Source organism: Saccoglossus kowalevskii, chromosome 20 (assembly GCF_978046115.1).
Source record: "Saccoglossus kowalevskii chromosome 20, keSacKowa6.1, whole genome shotgun sequence".
In the NCBI taxonomy this organism is placed as follows: Eukaryota; Metazoa; Hemichordata; class Enteropneusta; family Harrimaniidae; genus Saccoglossus; species Saccoglossus kowalevskii.
This window is the reverse complement of record NC_140660.1, coordinates 9,797,733-9,821,092: the sequence shown is the minus strand read 5'-3', so window position 1 is coordinate 9,821,092 and position 23,360 is coordinate 9,797,733.

The following is a 23,360-nucleotide window of genomic DNA, read 5'->3' as shown; positions in this document are numbered from 1 at the left end:
AATCAATCATTTAATTAAACGTTCGATTTGGACAAACGAAAGTAAACAAAAATAGCACAGACATTGAAATAATTTATTTCTTGTGTTTTACAACAAATCACAGAAAAGCAAGAGTATACTACAAATATCACAATATGCCCGACTGATTGGCGATTGGTTACTAAGGTAACCATTATTTTGGGTGTTGCCATGGCAGTTTTTTTCGAATTTGTCCACCTTACTAGAGTGCAGGTGTGACGAACCTGTCAAGTTTGATAAGCCGGCTGGCTTAAAGGCTTTGTGCTAGAGCTGTAAATATTTTTTTGGACCAAATTCAGGAATATACCTAATGAACTTATTTGTGATATATCCGAGATTTTGTCTAGCAGATTTATACAAGTATACATTGCATGAAGCTACGGCCAAAGACAATTTCGGCTGTTGTCATGGCATCACTTGGACACATTTTCCACCTTTCTGTAGCACAAGTGTGACCTGCCTTCCAAAATTGACCAGTATTGCTCCCTGACCATTATCATAGAAAAGTTAGAAAGCCATTTATGTCAGTGCCAATGATTCCAATCCTAGTCCATTTGGTATTCCATCATTACCAAATCCTGTCTCACGCTATTGTGATGCCACTTTCCTGGTATTCTATTGAGCTCCCGAGTCCTGGCAATTTCCGTGAATCCGAACCCCATCCGGCATTCTGGTAGTACCCAAGTTTAGACCCGTACCTTCCTTGGTGTTCTGTCAGTACTCCCCGTATCTAAATTCCACCTTTCACCTTTTATTCTGTTGGAACTCCCATGACCGAAACCCACTTCCCTGATAAGTCGAAATCAAGCTACTCTGGTATTCTGTTAGTACCACCGAATACAAAGCCCAACTCCCTGTTATTCTGTCCGTTCTGATAACGGAGGGGAATTACGACCTCTGAACTCTGTTATGATAATGAGTTGACTCTAGCCTCGTTTTGAGATGGGGATTCCCCGGCAGGTATTTTTTCGTTAGATAGAGTTCTTATATGACCGTGTTGAGTATTGAGTATCTGTCGTGTGAATAATACATCAGTTACAACGATAGGTGTTCAAGTAATTATTTATACCGACTATCAGTACCTACGAGGCCAACCCCATATTCCCGGGCACCCGGGCACAGACTATTGTTTTTTCTGCAGTAAAGCATGCTAATGAACTTCTCTTGAACGATCATTCGAAAATATTCGACATTGGCCCAATTCAACAAATGTAAAACATTATTTGTTAATACAAAATTCGGCAAGCGAAGTGGAAAGATATAGCCATTGCAAGAATGTGTCTCTTGTACTGAATCCAACACAGTGTAGCTGAAATTTGGGTGTGAGTGCTCTGCAGCCAGTTGACCCAAACCGATCGACGTTGAAGGCGATAATATTTGCCTAGGTTTAACGGAAATGTCTGAAAATCATAAAACGGAGAGACGGTGGTGTGAAGTCAAAAATATTTGATCTACTTGACGTCAAAACAACGGCACACACTGGTACTAATGCCTTATTCTTTTTAAAAATTACCAGTGCGACTTAGGCTGGCAGTAATTACTGTTATAGATCTTATTGCAGTTGTAGTGATCTCAATATGAATGGTCTGTTAGACCAGGTGTCATTATTATGTAACAATGGTTTAAGTATATAAAGCCTGGACTTGAATAAACACGTGTCAGTATTATCAGCACTCAGTGTGTGTCGTGTCTCATCTCTTGTATCTCCCTGCCAAATGCTATACGGACGTCTCAAGATATTAAATTGGCGACGAGGATTGTGAGCCCAATTGAAACTACTACTTCTCAGTAGAAGACATCAGGTTGTACGAACTTGTTTGCGAAATTTCACTCGTATTTCGTTGGACTGGTGTTCATTATGGCAGCACAAGCAGGTGTCATGTTTTCCCAGTTATCTCCGCTTGACGTCCATAGGGACACTAGTACATTAGCACCACGTTGGAAACGTTGGTTATCACGCTTTGAAAACGGCTCTGTAGCCTGGAAGATTACTGACCCAGAGCAGAAAAGAGCTATGCTTTTGGACAGAGGTGGCGAAGACTTGTTCGAGAATTGCGATACGCTAACCATGCCCGTTGAACCTGAATATCACAACGCTTACAAGAAACTAATTAAAGCATTGGAAGACTACTTTCTTCCCAAAAAGAACACTGAGTTCGAAATTTATCAATTTCGGCGTGCCACTCAATACGACACTGAAAGCATTGACCAGTTTGTACCTCGTTTACGAAAACTGATAAATAACTGTGGTATTAAAGACGCAGAAGCCAAAGACGCCGAAATTAAACACCAAATCATACAGGGAGGGAAGAATAAGAAGGTTCGCCGTCGTGCTTTGCAAGATGAAATGTCTCTTGACAAGATTATCACCTTGGCCAGGACGCTATAAGTCTCGGAGCGTGAAGCATATGGTATAGAAAGTGTTAATCCTGATTCGAAGACGAAACTCCACTACCAGCCGGACGACAGCGCGCCCTACTAGAAAATGTCCTCAGAAAGCCCGTAGATCTCCGGACCAAGTACCGACGACGCAATGCTCTTGTTATAAATGTGGTCACGAATATCTACACAATGGCCCTTGCCTTGCAATGGGTAAACAATGTAAAAAGAAAGAAAATATGGAATTGGCTGAATAGAAAACAAGTGAATATTATTTTCCTCCAAGAGACCCATAGTCTCTCCACGGACCAGTATAGTTGGTCGTCGCAACTTAGAGGTCAGGGTTTCTTTTCACATGGTACTAATAGTAGTAGGGGAGTGCTTACTGTTATTCGTGATATAGACTTTGATGTGAAAACACTGTCATCGACCCTGATGGTCGTTTTGTTCTTATACATACGTTAATTGAAAATAGCCCTTTCTTGTTGCTTAATATTTACACCCCAAATGACAAAAAGTCACACTGTTATTTTCTGGAACATATTCAGTCGTGTATCGACAACTTAGATTATGATCCTGACACTCAGATTATCATTGGGGGCGATTTTAATTTTACCTACGATATTAACATTGACCGTCAGGGAGGCAACCCCCATACCTGGGTTAAATCTAAGAAATCATTTTTAAATTTGCTAGAAAAACATGATTTGGTAGATATATGGCGTATCCGCAATGTAGATACTCGACGTTTTACTTGGAGGAGAGGTGGGACCACACCTTTTGCCAGTAGGATTGATTATTTTCTTATATCTGACCACATACAAAACATTGTTGACTCTGTCGACTTCAGCCCAGTTTCATTTAGCGGCCATTCGGCTGTTGCCCTTGTTTTAGATCCACATGATTCACCACGTGGACCTTCCTTTTGGAAATTCAACTGCAGTCTTTTAGATGACAACAATTATCATAACCAATTTAGCGAACGTTTTGTTAAATGGGAAAAAAATTATAGTAACATAGGTGATAAGGGGCTTCTTTGGGATCTCGAAGTATGAAATACGCAAATTTACTATTTAATATAGTAAACAAAAAGCACGACAACGTCGTTCAAAAATCGAAGAATTGGAACATAAATTGAATGTTCTTGATATTTTATGTGGCTTGAATTTAAACGACATAAAAGCGGAACTTGATTCACTGTATGATTATGCTGTAAAGAGTTTAATTGTTCGGTCAAGGGCCCAATGGGTGGAACAGGGAGAAAAGAGCACAAAGTTTTTTTCTGGGACTGGAAAAACGAAATCAACATAGATCTCATATAACGAGAATTATAGGCTCCGACAATAATTTAAAACAATCTAAATCTGAAATTTTGGCAGAATTGAAAAAATATTATGCCACCCTTTACAGTCCAAATCACACAAATACAACTTTGGACGTAAATCTATTTTCGGGGTTAACCATACCAAAACTTTCGAATGATGAAATGAGTGAGTGTGAAGGTCGTATTTCACTCGGGGAGACGCACCGTTCCCTGTTGTCCATGTCAAAAGGCAGGACACCTGGAAACAATGCTTTTTGGTTTATTATTAGTTCTTATGTACTTAATTCCATTAGCTATGCCTATGACCATGGCTGTCTGTCAAACTCCCAGCGCCAGAGTATAATCACTTTGATCGAGAAAAGGGTAAAGACAAACAATATATTAAAAATTGGCGGCCAATATCGCTAATCAATGTAGATGCTAAAATTGGTTCTCTATGTATTGCAAAGCGGATGGAAAAGTTTTTACCAAAACTTATTCACTATACACAATCGGCTTTCGTTAAGGGGGGACGTCACGGATTTAATTAGGTTAATTGAGGAGGTACTCCTTAATACTGATGAGAATAATATCCCAGGTATTTTAGTTGCCATTGATTTTGAGAAGGCTTTCGATTCTTTAGAGTGGCATTTTTTGTTTGATTGCCTGAAAACTTTTAATTTTGGTCCATCATTGATTCGTTGGGTGAAATCGTATTACTGTAACGTGGAAAGTTCGATTATCAATAATGGTTTTACCACGGGTTATATTAAAGTTCAGAATGGGGTCAGACAGGGGGACCCTTTGTCCCCTACATTGTTTATTCTGGCGCTGGAAGTGTTTTTAATCTCCATGCGGGCAAATCCAAATATTCAAGATATTAAGTTGGGTGATGAACTTGTAACAGATGTAACATTTGCTGATGACCTATCATGTTTCTTGCAAGATGAATCTTCTGTATTACATTTGTTTAAGCTTTTGAATTGCTTCCAAAAAGTTTCAGGATTAAAAGTAAACACAGAAAAAACTGAAGCCCTTTGGCTTGGGCCCTGGAAAGGTCGAAAAGACACACCTTTTGGTATTAAATGGCCTAAAGAGCCAATCAAGATTGTTGGTGTTTATGTTTCCTATGATACAAATTGGGCTGTTACTTTAAATTACGCCAAGCCAATGGAAAATTTACAGTTAACTTTGAATCTGTGGAAGCAAAGAAACTTAACTTTAATTGGTAGAATACAGATTGTGAAGAGCTTTGCTATATCAAAGTTTGTGTATCTTATGAGAATGGTCTCTGTACCAAAGAAAGTTTTACTTGAGGTAAATAGAAAGTGTTTCAATTTTATTTGGCAAGGTCATGACCGGGTGGCCCGCAATGTTATGATTGCAGACATAGGAGAAGGTGGCTTGAAAGCCCCTGATATCTTTACAATGTACGGTACATTTCGTATAATGTGGTTGAAAAGGTACTTTGACCCTTCAGTGACCCATGCATGGAAAAACATATTCTTAAAAAGTTTAAAGCCTGTTGGAGGCAACTTAATATTTAGTTGTAACTACGGACTTGAATATTTGAAAATCAACCTGTCCGAATTTTATCGTGAAGCCTTGGTAGCTTGGTCTACTCTTCAAAATTTAGATATTAAAAATCAAATATCACATCATATAATTTGGAACAACAAGGATATCCTAATTGATGACAAATCCGTGTTTTTCCCTACAATTGCCAATAAGGATATCAGTTGCATTGGTGATTTATTTCCAAATAACACATCCGTTAGTATTGCTGTTTTATCTGCTAAACATAACCTAACCAGACTTGAAATATATCTTGTGAGTTGTGTTTTTAATGCAATTACAAAAAACACCAGGGAAGCTTGGTCACATGTTTCCTATCCTATCCAAAGGTTTTCGTACGATTCAGTGCCAAATATTTGTATTGATGGTAAGAATATACTGGCATCTGTGCTAAGTAAAAATTGTATAAAAAATAACTTTCTTCGTGCAAAAACTATTCATCCAAATAGTTCAGAGTATTTTATAAAAGATTTTAAACTCAACTTTGCTGCAATGTCTAAATATTACGTTTTACCATTTAGGACAGCAATCGACACGAAATCAAGAGAATTTCAATTTAAGTTACTACATAAAATTTTGTTTACTAATTATGATATTTTTAAAATGAAATCATCAAAGGTTAGTAGTCCGAATTGTTCGTTCTGTCATCAGAAAACGGAAACTACTTACCATCTTTTTTATTATTGTAAATATACAAAAAAAATTTGGTTTGCCTTTAGTGATGTATTTAAAAACATCTTTGGTCCAGGTGCTCTTTCCCTCGGGCAGATAATTTTAGACTGTACTGACTTTTCAGTGTTGGCGAATTATTTGGTACTTTTAGGGAAGCAATATATTTATAATTGTAAAATGAGTAAGAGTATACCGAGTGATGTATATTTTCGTAAGGTGGTAACTGAAGCATGCGAGATTGAAAAGCATATAGCTATATCTAAAAACAAATTGGAATTACATTTACGGAAGTGGTCTATTATCTCTGATAGTGTGTAAATTGTTTTTGATTTCAGTTAATTAGCAATTATTTTGTTTTTGTTTTATTTCTTTTACTCTTGTTTGCTTGTCTTTGTCGTTTTACATGTACTTGTATATGTACATGTACTTGTTGAGATTTACTTCTAAGTACATTGATTTTAATCAGAATGTATCAGTAAGAGTTTAGTTTCCAGATTGCCTATCACTGTTTTGTATGAAATGTATTGAAACGATTATACATTTTGATGGGGTTATCACCCAAGCATTATAGAATAGCTACCCCAACTCTGTAATTGAGCTTATCGATAATTCCCATAACAATAAATAAAATACAGAATATAAAAACAAAACAAAAAACAATGTAACTTTTGTCATAAAACTGGACATTTCGTTCGTTGTTGTCGCAAGTTAGAAGGTTCAAGAAAGAAAGATTCTAACAATGTGAGTACTAAAATCAAACATATCTGTGCTGACGATTGCTCCGACAGTGACGAGTATATATTCAATGTTGCTAATTTTGACCAATACAATGGAAAACTTCCTTTCACTACGTTGAATGTGGAGAATAAATCCATTGATTTCATGTTAGATTCTGGTGCTTCATGTAATGTACTAAATAAGCATGACTATGAATTGATTAATGATAATGTAATTTTAGAACCAACAAATAGGAAAGTTTCTACTTATGGAAAAAAAGTGTAAATGTGTTGGGTATAGTACAAACCAATGTTGACTTGGGAACCCGGAGTGAAATATTGAAGTTTATAGTAGTGGACACTACAGATTCGTCAATTTTGGGCTATCCGACATCCAGTCACCTTGGTTTTATACAAATTAACCCCAACAAATTTGCACGCTTTTCAGAGAAACGAATTAATTCTCATTCAGAACGAATATGCACACAATCACGACGAATAGGGTCACATGTCCACCATGCGACAAAACAAACAAAATCTAACAATACGAGACGTGATACAAACAGTAACGTTAACTTGAATATCCCAGATTGTCCCGATTCTGTGAAAGAAATAACTTATAATCACAAAAGTACATTTTGTGGGATGGGTAAATACAACGAAAAGAAAATCAAATTGCATATTGATTCGAAAGTCAGACCCGTAAAACAAGTCCACAGACGCGTTCCATACCATTTGAGAAAAAAGGTCGAAAACGAATTAAAATTATTAGAGAAAGCCGATATTTTGGAGAAGGTAAATGGTCCAAGTCCATGGGTAAGTCCCATTGTTGTTGTGCCTAAATCAGGAACTGATAATGTGACAATATGTGGCGATTACAGGGCCGTAAATTCGGCCATTCAGAGAGAGCGCCATGTAACCCCGACTGTGCAATAAATTCGAGTATTTAGTAAACTTGACGCGAATAAGCACTATTTGCAATTTGAACTTACATTGGGTTTAAGCAAATGTGTATTTTCAGTTCCACAAATTGTTTTTTTTTCGGCTTCGTATTTGATAAAAATGGCAAGCATTGTGATGAAACGCGTATTCAATCCATTAGTGACACGAAACGCCCAGAAAATGCTTCGGAAGTGAGATCGTTTTTAGGCATGTTGGGTCTCCCAGCTTTGATGGTACCTCACTTTAGTACATTATCCGAACCAATTAGGCCTCTAACCAAAAAGGATGTCAAGTTTGTTTGGGGTGAAAGTCAGGAAAAAGCGTTTAATTCAATTAAAAGGGTTATTTGTTCAAAAATCGTTTTGGGTTATTTCGATATAAATAAGGAGACTACCCTCAGTGTCGATGCTAGTCCCGTCGGCATTGGCGCAATTTTGCGTCAAGGGGATGAGTTAATTAGTTGCGCAAGTCGAGCTCTCTCGGAAACGGAAACTCGCTACAGTCAATGCGAAAGGGAAGCCCTAGCGATTTCTTGGGGTTTGGAGCATCACCGTCTGTATCTTGATGGTTCTCCCCAATTTACTGTGGAAACTGACCACAAACCGCTCGTGACGATTTTTAATCGTAGAGAGCTACATAAAATGTCAAGCCGCATTGAACGATGGGTAACTAAAGCTCAACGTTTTCATTTTAAAGTAGTATATTGCCTTATCTGACGCATGTCAGATAAACATCGACATTAAGCCGATAGAACCATTAAAACCTTCACGTTTGCCGAACTCAGCGTGGTCTCATTTGGCAACTGATATGTATGGACCATTGCCATCAGGCGAGTATGCGGTGGTTGTAATGGACGAATACTCCAGATTTCCCGAAGTCGAAATAACAACTTCGTCGAGCGCAGCCGCAGTCATACCCAAATTAGATAGAATATTCACGTCACACGGATACCCCTTAAAGCTGAAAAGTGACAATAGTCCACCGTTTAATTCAAGTGAGTTTAGTTCCTATGCGAATGATGCTGGTTTTCGACATCAGAAAATCACGCCTGAATATGCTAAAGCAAACGAACTTGCGGAAAATTTTATGAAAAACCTGGGTAAATATTCGCTGTTCTTTGGTTGAGCAGAAAAATTGGAAATATGAAATTCGCCGTTTTTTGATGAATTATCGCTCTAGTCCCCACCCTTCCACTGGAAAAAGTCCCGCGGAGCTAATGTTCGGTCGCAAAATGAAGAATAAAATGCCATCATTTGTGGAATGCGCACAAGATGCCTCTAAATATAGACGTAACACAATAAAAGTAACAGAAAAAACAAATTGTACTATGATAGTCATGGAAGAGTGAAGAATACTAAATTGAAACAAGGAGAAAGGGTATTAGTGAAAAATTCCTGACGTACTAGGTTTGAACCCCGGTACAGAAAAGACGTTTTCCAAGTTGAAAATACAAAAGGTAGTATGATAACAGCCCAAAACAGTCAAGGAAAACGTGATAGATCTTACTTTAAATCGTATAAAGTAATAGATAGAGAAGAGATGGATGTTGAAGAGTATGACGAGGATGAGGAATTAGATAGAATTATGGAAAATATTAACGCTGACACAACATTAAATCGCAGCATGCTGAACTCCCATTCATCACTGCACTCAGAAACGCCCTCTAAAGACACAGACAGAAGTACCTGTACTCAGACGGTCTAACAGAATTAGAAAACAGACTAAATTCTTGCGTTATTGACACTGATACTAACCCTGACTAATAACAATAGCTGTACATAGATTAAAAGATTGATATTAAAATATACAAAACAAAAATAAAAATTATAAAGCTAATAAAAAAATTTAAAAATATTTGAAAAAAGTATAATAAAAATGTATCTTAATATTACTATAGATTTGTATTGTGAGGTGTATATTTTGTGAACATTCGTATGTAGATATCGCTTTATTGTATGAAACTTTGTATGTACTTATCGCTCAATTTATGTATATATTATAGCTTGAATTATTCCCCAGACATGATTGTAATAATTATAAGAAAGTAAAATTAATCATGAAATTTAATAAAGTTAGGGAGAGATGTAGTGATCTCAATATGAATGGTCTGTTAGACCAGGTCATTATTATGTAACAATGGTTCAAGTATATAAAGCCTGGACTTGAATAAACACGTGTCAGTATTATCAGCACTCAGTGTGTGTCGTGTCTCATCTCTTGTATCTCCCTGCCAAATGCTATACGGACGTCTCAAGATATTACAGCAGTTACCACAGAAAGTGCCAGGCTATGTGATGTTTACAGGTCATGCATAATTTCAAGACTCAAAACATGAACAGTGATGATGAATAAAGTCAGTCTTCTATCAAAGAGGGCTGTGAATTGAACCACCTATTTCTCATTACGCACTGTAATCAATCAATTAAATGTTCGATTTGGACAAACAAAAGTAAAGCAAAACGAAAATGGCGAATACATTGAAATAATGTGATGAAGGTTTTATTAAAGTAAAATATTTTCTTGTGTTTCACAACAAATCACAGCCAAGCTGATAAGCGATAAAAAAATTATCAGGTGTTGCCATGGTAATTTTTCAAAATTTTAGCATCTAACTAGAGTGCATGTGTGATGATGACCCTATCAAGTTCGAACAAACAAACAGACAAACGGGTTGGCTAATAGGCTTTAGGCTAGAGCTGAAAATATTTTGCACCGACTTTAGAAACGTACTTAATTTTATAAATAATAGTCCGAGATTTTGACTAGCAAATGTGTAGAAGGATACATAGAACGAAGCCAAGATCAAAAGAAGGTTTCAGCAGTTGTCATGGCGGCAATTGGACAGAACTACGCTTTCACATTTGTCCACCTTTCTAGAGCACATGTGTGACGTACGTTCCTTCCAAGTTTGACCATTATTGCTCTCTGTTCATTATCACAGAAAAGATGAAAGAATATTTATGTCAGACTAGAATTGAAGTCATTGACACTATCAGGTATTCCGTCATTACCAAACCTTGCCTCCCGCTATTGTGTTGCCACTTTCCTGGTATGTTATTGCCACCCTGGGTTCTAAAAATACCCATGAATCTGAAACCCATCTATCCGTACCCAAGTTTGACCACCCACCTCCCAGGTATTCTGTCAGTACTCCCCATGTCTAAATTCCACCTTGTTTTATTATGTTGGAATTCTTATGATCGAACCCAAATCCCTGATATTTCGCTGGTACCCTTAAATCCAAACCCCGCCTCCCTGGTATTATGTTAGTAACACCAAATACAAACCCCAATTACTTGGTATTCTGTCTGTACTGATACTGTCTGTACTGATAAAGGAGGGACATTACGACCTCTGAACTCTGTTATGATAATGAGTTGACTCTAGCCTCGTTTTGAGATGGGGATTCCCCGGCAGGTATTTTTTTCGTTAGATAGAGTTCTTATGTGACGGTGTTGAGTATTGAGTATCTGTCGTGTGAATAATACATCAGTTACAACAACAGGTGTCCAAGTATATATTTATACCGACTATCAGTACCCACGAGACCAACCCCACATTCCCGGGCACAGGATACTGCCTTTCTTTCTGTAGTAAAGCGTACTGTAATATTTTGCCCCCTTTGTTGGTACGTGAGGACAGGTAACGTATTTCAAGTCAAAAGGTAGGGGTTCTTTGTTCTACATAGAAGTCACACGGGTCACAGTCTCAAGGTCTTGCAAAAACAAAGCCGCCCTCTGAAACCCGTACAGAGGAAGTCCCGCATTTTTTTTACTGAGGAATTAAAGCTATACACAATTCTCTTGTTATAAAGCCAAAGTTATCTCATAGACGCTGTCCAAGCTAGTGGAGTGCAAGGCCTTTAGTTCTTCAGGGGTTGGCTTGATCTTGAGGTCTTGTGCGTAAGTTACAAGAGCTGACCGAAGAGTGCTGGTTCGTGTGCCAATTTATATCAGCCAAAATGAGGTTAAATAAATCAAAATATTTGGAGATTTGATTGGGTCGCGTATAAATAAAACCTATTTGATTGGTAATGAGGTCGCATGATCCGCCAAAATAGGAAATTCCTGCCAAGTGTGGATAAACAACCTCGGCCAATTAGTCAAGGAGGTGAGTTACAAACATTAGGTTCAATTTCACACTTCAGCACCCTTGGTAAAAAAACAGAAAAAAACATCATGACCTAGTTATCTAGGATATAAGACTACGGTAGTCATTTTACTTGAGTAGGTCACCTTCAAGGGATGTGCCAACAAGCTTTCCCGTGACAATACTAATGAACTTCTCTTAAACGATCAATCAAACGTTTTCGACATTGATCCCATGCAACACATGTAAATCATTATTTGTCAACACAAAATTTGACATGAGACTTTGAAAGATGTGGTCATTGAAGAAATGTGTCTATTGTACTCAATCCAACACACTATACCTGGAGTTCGAGTGTGAGTGCTCCACAGACAGTTGACGCAATAGATCGACGGTTAGGTAGATGTTTTTTGCCAAAACCGTTTCTAGGTTTGCTGAAGTGACTGAAAACCATAACATGGGGGGGATTGGCTTGACCTGGGGTCAAACCAGCAGTGCATACCTGTATACGTTAAACTCCATTGGCATCAGGCTTCCCATGCCATATTGTTTTTAAAAATTAAAAAAACGCGTGACTCACACGAGGAGTAATTAAGTAATAGAACCTATTGCATTTACGAGTATCACAGATAGTGTGACCTTTAAAGGTCCTGCACAATTTCAAGGCTCCTAACACGAATGGTGATAAATAAAGTCAGTGTTCTCTTATAGAGGGCTGTGAATTGAATAATCTCTTTCATATTACCTAATGTAATGTAATTAATTAATTGAACGTTCGACTTGAACAAACAAGAGTAAATCAAAAAATAGCGCAGAATTTGAAATAATTTATTGAGGGTTTTATTAAAGTGATAATCTACCTGGTGTTTCACATCCGGGAACTTTCATAATCTACCTGGTGTTTCACAACAAATCACGGTAATAAGCCAGGCTGATTAGCGATCCGATCCCGCTAACATTTTTTTTTTCAGTTTTTTTCTTGGCATTTTTTCAAAATTTCCCCTCCTTACTAGAGTGCAAGTACGACGATCCTATCAAGTTTCAACAGAAACACACACAGTTGAACACATTCAAAAACATACCTGATTGACTTATTAGTGATATGTCCGCGATTTATACATTGCATACAGTCCTCAAAATTGTTCGGCCGTTGTCACGGCAGCAATTGTAGAGAACTACCATTTTACATTTGTTCCCCCTTTTAGTGCACAGGTGCAACCTGCTTTCAAATTTTGAGCAGCATTGCCCCATACCTATTATAACAGAAAAATTAAAAATAAATTTCTTTTAGTATCATAGATTCCAATACTAGTCTAACTGGTATTCCGTCATCATCAAACCCTGCCTCTCGTTATTCGGTTGCCTCTTTTCTAGTATTCTATCGGCACCCTGAGTCCTAACAATTCCTATGAATTCGAACACCATCTATCCGTTATTCTGCCAATACTCCCCGTGTCTAAATTCCACCTTAGTTTTATTCTGTTGGGACTTTCATGCCCGAACCCACCTCTAATATTTTGCTGATACAATCCAACCCGTGCCATCCATGTATTCTGTTAGTAACACTGGATGCATACCCTAATTCACTGGTATTCTGTCCGTCCTGATAAGATGGGAAATTACGACCTCTGAATGATGATGGGTTGACCCTAGCCTCGTTCTGAGATGGGGATTCCCCGGCAAACAGTTTTTCTGTAAATAGTTGTTCTGTGTACGACGTTGAGTATTGTGATTATGTGGAGTGAATTATACATCAGTTACAATAGTAGTGTAGCTGTCAAAGTAATTATTTATACCGCCTATCAGTACCCACGAAGTCAACTCCACTTTCCCGGGCACAGACTGCTGTTGTTTCTAAAGTAAAGCATGCATTAGCATTTCATCAATTCTCTTGAACGATCATAGCAACGTACTCGACATTGGCCCCATTCAACGCATGTAAAACATTATTTGTCAACACAAAATACGACGTAGAAAGATGTGGTCATTAAAGGCATACGTCTCTTTTTCTGAATCCAACACAATAAACGTGGAATTCCGGTGGGAATGCGACGCAGCCAGTTGACTCAAACAGATCGACGTTGAGGGCAAGAATATTTGAGTTTTGGCCAAAATAATTCCCAGGTTCTGCTGTAATAACTAAAACAAAACAAAAACAAGACTGTCGCATACGACTTGTTTACCACTTCCGTGTGACTAAGAATGTTCTAGAACCGTACTGTGTCTGGGTGGAATTTTTAGAAACTGGTTGAATAGGTAACGGAACATTCTAGAAATTTGTAGTAAGTTCCAGACTCATTATGTATGCTGATGTAATGGTCTATTTATAGACAGTGTGGGTATATATAGGGGAGTTGTTCAGCGCAGAGATCAGATCGGAGATCTCGTTGAGTTGTATTGGAGTTCGTGTATCTAGTTATTGGAGTAGTGGAGTTTTATTGAGTTATTGTACTTGATGTTTGCAGAGTATAATAATACCAGTACGAGTTGAAACCTCATCTGTTGGCTCCGTGTTCGTATTTTATCATCGCCGCCAGGGACGTCTTTTTGTTACTGTTGCCATTTTGGTATTTGAACCATCACACCTGTACTATACCAATTACGGTAATATTACGTTGCGTGTGACATCTGGGGGCTCGTCCGGGAACAGTGAAGACATATAGAAGACAACATGGCCAGCGAGATAAAAGATATGTCGAAACAAGGGTTGATAGAATGGGCGGATGAGCTGGGAATGACTGGAGAAGACAAAAGGAAATTTATTTTGGAGCAACTGAGTTCTCAGCGGGCTGACAGACAAGCGGCAAGGGAAGACAGAAAGGCAAAAATGGAAGCAGAACAGCGAGAAAAGGAAAGGGAAGCAGAGGTGAGGAAAATGGAGATTGAGGAAAGAAAGGAAAAGTTACGACTGGAAGTGGAAGCAGAACAGCGAGAAAAGGAAAGGGAAGCAGAGGTGAGGAAAATGGAGATTGAGGAAAGAAAGGAAAAGTTACGGCTGGAAGCGGAAGCAGGCGAAAGAGAATTTGAGTTGAAGAAATTAGAGCTGCAAGCAGCAATGCTGGGGTTCCAACAGGCTGATTTTGGCGGTCAACGAAATGTGGTCAGTGATGCACAGTCACCAAAGTTGCCTGCATTTGTTGATGGTAAGGACGAACTTGATAGCTATTTATTGCGGTTTGAGAGGTTTGCAACGAATGCGAGTTGGCATAGAAATGGATGGGCCACAAAATTGAGTGCGCTGTTGACTGGTAGAGCACTGGAAGTATATTCCAGGATGTCCAACACTGATGCAGTTGACTATGATCGTGTGAAGGTGGCGCTGTTGACAAGATACGATTTCACAGAGGATGGGTACAGGAAGCGATTCCGTGAAATTAAACCTGAAAGTTCCGAGAGTCCTGACCAGTTAATTGTGCGGCTTAAGAATTATTTTGCTAAATGGGTTGAGTTGTCAGGCACTGCAGCAACATATGATGGTGTTACCGACTTGATGGTGAAGGAGCAGTTTATTGGTGCCTGTACAAAAGATCTTGCAATTTATCTTAAAGAAAGAGCACCCAAAGATTTAGATGAGTTGGCAGTAATAGCAAAGCAGTACCTAGTGGCACATGGTCGACAGTTATCCACAAAGGACCAGGTGAGGCGTAACGATAATAAGACAGCCATTAGAAATACTGATGTGGGACAGGGTAGTAGTATCCGGTGTTATGTATGTCAGGGTGTTGGTCATCGAGCAGTACAATGTCCATCCCGTGTTACTGATGTCAACCATGACAAAGGTGGACAATGCCTTCAGTGTGGTGCTATAGGACATGTGGCTAAGTTCTGCCGTTGGGGTCAAGAAAGAAAGAGTGTCAAACCCAGCACTACTACTGGTGCAGCTGCAGTGGTTAAAGAGGAGTCTAATATCAGTGCTAGCTGTGCTGTTCAAATTAACGGTGACGTGCCTAAAATGGTTGAGAAGGACCATTTGTTGTTAGCATCAGGGGAGCAGTTAAAGGTTGTGAATGGTGCATGTATGGAACAGAGTGGCGTTGTGGAGGACAGGACTTTGCCTGTGGGTCAAGGGAAGGTTGGTGACACAGTTGTGACCATGTTGAGAGACACTGGGTGTAATGGCATTATAGTCAAGAAGAGCTTGGTACCAGATGACCAGTATACAAAAAAGATGGGTCATATGTTGATGGTTGATCGTACTGTGAGAAGGGTTCCAGTCGCCATGGTGGAAATTGATACGCCATATTTGAGAGGCACGGTGGAAGCATTATGTGTGCAGGACCCAATCTATGATTTAATTGTTGGGAATGTGCCCGGAGCAAGACCACCAGATGACCCGGATCCAGTGTGGAATGTGAGTGGAGCAGTAACAACCAGAGCACAAGCGAAGAAATCTGGTAAAGTGAAGTCGCTCAAAGTATGTGATGTAAAGACTGGAGCACATGTAACAAAAGACAAATTAATCGAGATGCAGCAAGCAGACACATCGTTGAAGAAATATTATAATAGGAGAGAACCAGAAGTGAGAGGGCACCATACAACCGAGTTCCAGGTATATGGAGGCTTGCTATATCGTGTGTATCGGGATCGTCCAGTTCCAGGAGGCAAGACGGTACGTCAAGTGGTTGTGCCAAAACTGTTGAGGACTTGTGTTATGGAGATTGCCCATGATTCAATATTTGGTGGACACATGGGGATAAAGAAGACAGAAGACCGGATTGTGACTAGCTTTTATTGGCCTGGGCTACATCAAGATGTTACCAGTTTTTGTAGGTCGTGTGATGTGTGCCAGAAGACTGTTTCAAAGGGATCAGTTGTGAAGGCCCCATTAGGTAAGATGTCTTTAATTGATATGCCATTCAAGCGTGTGGCTATAGATTTGGTTGGACCAATTACACCAGCCAGTGACGGGGGTCATCGATACATCTTAACTATGGTGGTCTATGCTACACGGTATCCAGAGGCCGTTCCACTTAAAAATATAGATACAGAGACTGTAGCCGAGGCGTTGATTGACTTTTATAGCCGATTGGGGATTCCAGAAGAAGTATTAAGTGACATGGGGACTCAGTTTGTGTCAGAATGCATGCAAGAAGTATCAAGATTGCTTAGCATTAAGAGACTGACGTCTACGCCCTATCTCCCCATCTGTAATGGACTGGTGGAAAAGTTTAATGGCACTTTGAAGAAGATGTTAAAGCGGTTGTGCCATGAACAACCAAGGCAATGGCATCGGTATATTAGTGCTTTACTCTTTGCGTATAGAGAGGTACCACAGGAGTCAACTGTTTTTTCCCCATTTGAGCTGTTATATGGTCGAACGGTTAGAGGCCCAATGAAGATCCTTAAAGAGTTATGGACCGAAGAGAGCGATACTCCTGAGATAGTTAATAGTTACCAGTATGTGTTTGAGTTGAGAGATCGGTTAGAACAGACTTTAGAGATTGCTCAAGAGGAATTACAAAAGGCACAGAACCGATACAAGTGTTACTATGATCGTAAAACAAAGAAACGAGTGCTTAAGGAAGGAGATAAGGTGTTAATTTGGCTGCCAACTGACAACAACAAGCTATTGATGCAGTGGAAGGGTCCTTATGTGGTGGAGCAGGTAATAGGCGAAAACGATTATCGAGTGAGGGTAGGTGACAAAGTGAAGACGTATCATGTAAATATGTTAAAGTTGTATGTTGAGAGGGAGATGTCACCTCAACCAGATGGAAGTGAGACAAGTTACTCACCAAATACGGCCATAGACTTGATGAATGCTGTGCGCGCAGCTACAGCGGGGTGCAATGAGTCAGATGAAGAGAATGCTGTAGATGAAGATGATCTTCTAGAGTTAGGAACTTGTAAACCCAAGGAGTCAGGTAAAGATGTTCAAATTGGTACAGACCTGACAGAAATCCAGAGAAATGAACTGGTGGGTTTAGTCAATACTTATGATAAGGTGTTTACTGACTTGCCAGGAAAGACCAAGATAATCAGTCATAAGATTGACCTGACAAATGATACACCAATACGATCTAAGCCATACTCACTACCATATGCAATAAGGGAGAACCTTAGGCAAGATATTGAAGACATGTTAAAAATGGGAGTAATCAGGAAGTCCACATCACCCTATGCGTCACCGGTGGTGATTGTAAAGAAGAAGGATGGATCGAATCGCATATGTGTAGATTATAGGAAATTAAATAAGGTCACTGTAACCGACCCTGAGCCAATGGTAACAACAGGGGACATATTTCAGAGGCTACATAATAGTAAGTTCCTGTCGAAAATTGATTTAAGTAAGGGTTATTGGCAGATACCAGTAGCTGAAGAAGATATACCAAAGACAGCATTTGTTACTCCTGATGGAACTTATGAATTATTAAGGATGCCATTTGGAATGAAGAATTCGGGAGCTACTCTGGTGCGGGGAATCAGGGAAATATTGTCAGGTATGGAGGGGGTTGGAAGCTATATAGATGACCTGATAGTTTATTCAAGCTGCTGGGATGAGCATGTTCAAGTATTATCTGAGTTGTTACGAAGACTGAGGGCAGCGGACATAACAGCTAGACCATCCAAGTGTGTTCTGGGTGCAACATCAGTAGAATTCCTGGGTCATGAAATTGGACACAATTGGGTCCGAGTCACGACAACATGAAAAAAATTCGAGAAGCGCAAAGACCAGCGACCAAGAAAGGTGTCCGATCATTCTTTGGGCTGGTCAATTACTACAGAGACCACATCCCCTTATTCGCAACTATTGCAGCACCCCTGAGTGATCTACTAAGGAAAGGACAACCCAACAAAGTTGTATGGGGAGAGGCCCAGGAGAAAGCATATAACACTTTGCGGGAATACTTATTGGGCAAACCAATTTTGAAGTTACCAGACCCACAGAAACCATTTGTGTTGCGGACGGACGCGTCTCAGGTAGGAATTGGAGCAGTACTTATGCAGAATCATGGTGAGAAGCTTCATCCAGTTGCGTATGCAAGTAAGAAGTTATCCGATGCAGAAAAGAAATATTCAACTGTAGAAAGGGAATGTTTAGCCATTGTATGGGGCGTGAATAAATTTCGCCTATTTTTAGCCGGTGTGGAGTTCATTTTGCAGACGGATCATAAACCATTGTCTTACCTGGATAAAGCCAAGTTTGCAAATGACCGAGTGATGAGATGGGCGATGACTCTGCAAGGATATAATTATCGTGTTGAGGATATTCCTGGACGGGACAATGTGGTAGCGGACTACCTGAGTAGATTGATGGATTGAAGAACTTTTGAACAGTATAGTGGAATGTTATTCGTTTATGACTGTATTTCATATTTTATTATATTCTACTGTATGTGATTTTCGAATTTATGTACTCAGTTCGATTTGATTTATTGTATTGTTGTTTTATTTGAAATTGTTATTGTATTCGTATTATTGACGTCGTTGCTAGTTATGTAATATTATATGTTATAATATTCCTGAGAGGGGAGGCATGTCGCATACGACTTGTTTACCACTTCCGTGTGACTAAGAATGTTCTAGAACCGTACTGTGTCTGGGTGGAATTTTTAGAAACTGGTTGAATAGGTAACGGAACATTCTAGAAATTTGTAGTAAGTTCCAGACTCATTATGTATGCTGATGTAATGGTCTATTTATAGACAGTGTGGGTATATATAGGGGAGTTGTTCAGCGCAGAGATCAGATCGGAGATCTCGTTGAGTTGTATTGGAGTTCGTGTATCTAGTTATTGGAGTAGTGGAGTTTTACCGAGTTATTGTACTTGATGTTTGCAGAGTATAATAATACCAGTACCAGTTGAAACCTCATCTGTTGGCTCCGTGTTCGTATTTTATCATCGCCGCCAGGGACGTCTTTTTGTTACTGTTGCCATTTTGGTATTTGAACCATCACACCTGTACTATACCAATTACGGTAATATTACGTTGCGTGTGACAAAGACAACTAAGGCATTCTCATCATCTTCATCAATATGTATTATAAAATTCAAACTAAAAGCTGAAATTTGTGTTTGCTGATTGAATAATTTTGCAACGTGCTCAGGTAACGTCATTGCGAACGGAGGCTGTTAATTAGCTGGCTTAATTCAACTGCCACAGAATATTATAAATATTTATAAAGATGGAGGAATGCTTTTGTTTCGCCAAGAATGTGTTTAGGTATGAGCAATTTTTACATAACAGTATTAAAGTGTACCATTAATAATTTGTTTCTATAGAATTGTATTACCGTGGCTCACATTGCGTTGCAGTGCTTTATTGGTTATGCCGCCCTCAACTACAGACGTTGGCTTTATCGTCTTGAGGGCGTGATATTTAGAGTAACGTAACTTAATTAATTTGAGGAAAGTTCTGATGAACATTTGAAACACTTTCAAAACAGGTCGTAATGAATAACATCCATGTAAACATACGAAACTCACGTGTATCAGATAACGAATGCACAAACATTCCTCATATATTTTCACCGGTTCGATAGTATATATAGAAAATATTTAATTTACGGTGTTTTGTGGTGGGAGGGGTAGTCAGATAGGGAATATTGTGAAGTAGTTGTGTGTTCACAGACGTTTAAATAATTCAAATACATTAATTAACTAGATTTTATACTGACAAGTAAAATCCGCTAAATTAAATCTATGTGAACATGTAAAATAACATTAAAACTCACTGTTTTCTTGTCAAATTTGTAAAACTAAAACACAATAGTAAAACATAGAGAAATGTATTTGATATATTTGAACATCTATGGGACTCACAACGACGTATATAACGCGTAAAAAATACATTGTTGATTTAAATGAAATACCAACACGAACTGCATGAGAAGTTCATTAGGCTAAGCATGTTTAAATGAAAAAAGGATAGTCTGTTCCCGGGAAGTGTCGAAAATACCAACTAGATTGGGTTGGACCCGTGGGTACTGCTAGCAGATACAAACAAGCACTTAGACACCACACGATTGTTGATATTGATGTATTAATCACTCGACAGACTCACAAAACTCAACGCCGTACACAGAAGAACTTTGTTCGGGGAACCCCAAAACGAGGCTAGAGTCAACTCATTATCATAACAGATTTGAAAGGTCGTAATTTCCCTTTTTATCGGAACTGGCAATTAGCGTTTGTATTCGGGGATAACCGAATACCAGGAAGGCGCGGATGCGATTTTGGGCTAATACACATATATGACGTACTTATCCACCATGGATGTACGAGACGATTAGACATGATTTCAGATAGTATCAAATATATATTGAAATTAACTCATTCCATGCATGACGATAATAGGGGTTAATGTTATGATTCACTCCACTGTAATCCATGTGTTTATTACAACAAATTGTACTATAGAGCGACGGCGATAAAAGAGGCATTGACATATTTTTATACTCCCTATGAATGAGAGTAAATGTGGTAATTTCGCTACGAGTGGAATTATGTGAAATCATTATATACTACAGTCTATACATGGTACATGCAGGAGACTAATAAACATTAGCCCTGCGTACAGTGCTGTGTGTACGGGAACGCGTTGAAAAAGTTCATGAGTCAGAATTACACCAGGCTTCACACCCCCACCCTCCCCTACAGTCATGCAAAACGGGGACAATACTCACTCACTAGGGTCATTCCTACTTTTCCATCTACTATTGGTAATGCCATTTTTTCACCATCACTATCACTAATGCACACTGTTTGGGACATACTGTCAGTTTAAACCACTATGTTTAAACAGGTCTGTAGAGGAATGAGAAATTCAGGTTTTAAATTATTCTGTTATGATAGCTGTAGGTCAATTTCATGGTAAAGTTGCCTTTCCACCAATTTTTCAAATTTAATTGGCTATCAAATCATACCCAGGAATGAAGTATATAACATCTCTACTATCTAAAGCTATCACATTTTATGTTTTTGGTAAAAGAAAAACTATAAAAATAACCATGTTTCATTTTTCTTGTCACTTTTATCATACTATTAGTAATTTAATTTAAGACCTCAGAGCACTGCACTTTGACATGCTGGACTGCAGAATTTGTTGCTGTATTTAGTACCTGTGTCTAATTTGCCCTGAATATGACGTGGCAATGATGTCCCATAAGTCACAACTATTAGGGATTTGTTTACTGTGTATGTTAATTATACATGTTTCTAGAAGGAGTTTTTGTTCTTGCTATCTAGTAGAGTGTTCAACTTCATCAGAGACCAATATAGTGTTTGAGTTTCATTTCAATTGTTTCTTCTGTGCTACCCAAGAATTTTGTCCTATAAGTCACAAAAATTGTGTTTGAACTGTAAGATGTCAATAAAAGGTGGCACCAAGAGACAAAGGAGAAGGCAAGCATGGTTGGAAAATATGGGAAAACACAAAGAATGTAAGAAAAAAACAGCCACAATACCATAGGCACTAGGAGGGGAAGAAGAAATGGCAATGTTCTTAAAAGAGAGAAAAGATAAAAAAGAAGAATATGAATCAGAAAACTAGCCTGATATGACACTTAATGCAACTGATGGCTAATAACAAATTAAATGCTTTAAACTAATCAGTCAGGCAAATCATAATCTTATAATGAGAAAAAGACATAATTTGGTACAGTAAGGACAAAATCAATTTATTTTTCATACTTTTTTCCCCTAAATAGGACAGTTGACAGTAAAGTCTTTAGTAGTCATGGTATTTCTACATTTCTACATTTACTAATCTTGTCTGATTGAATTAAATGTTAATGCCTATAAATGTATTAATTATAAATTTATGTGCAATGATTTAGTACAAAATTCAGCAAATTGGAAGAGATAGCATTTTTATGATTTTGTGGGGATAGCGTTCCATCAGTCACGTTGTTTTGTTCTATCGGTCACACAGAAAAACTTGATAATATTAGAACCAGAAAGAATTATTTTTCTCAAAATTAGTATTCCTGCTGAGCTAAACCTACTAGCTTGTGAATTGGCTAAAAACCAAAACCACATTCCTTGAACTGAGATAGCATTCACATAATCAGTGGACTCAAATAACCTGGTCCGTAAATGTCCTATAGTCACAATAGGATTCTGAGCATGCTCCAAAAATATTAATAATTTACCACTATACAATTTTGGAAATATTGATCAAATGTCCCATAAGTCACAGTGAAAGTGACCTGTACAGTACACATATAGCATAACCTGTCGCGTAGTATTGCGTACTTTGTAGAGCAATGAATTTGAAGCCACAATAAAGCTACAAGTATGCAACAATGCCGCGATATTGAAGCCACATGTTATGCTATATGTGTACTGTAGTTATGATCACCCCATAATTACCAAGTTTTCTAAAAACAAATATCTGTGAAACCCAAAACATACCATGAAAGTCAAATGCCTAAAAATCATTGTGTGGGCAGGCGAAGAAAATGTTTCAATTTGAGGACTGTTTCAATGTTACTGAATAGGACCAAGATAAAGTAGTGTGTAGCGCTATATATCATAATAAACAAACTTTTGTTGAATTTAAGGGTTTAAGTTTGAGGTATTTTGATTTACCAGTTTCACGCCTAATCCGTTAGAGTTGGCAACTTTACCACTCACAGCTTATGGTTTCTGCAATTCACTTCACTGCCGAAACCTGACACCTCCGTCCCCCCGGCCCGTCCCACACTCAAAAACCTAACATACA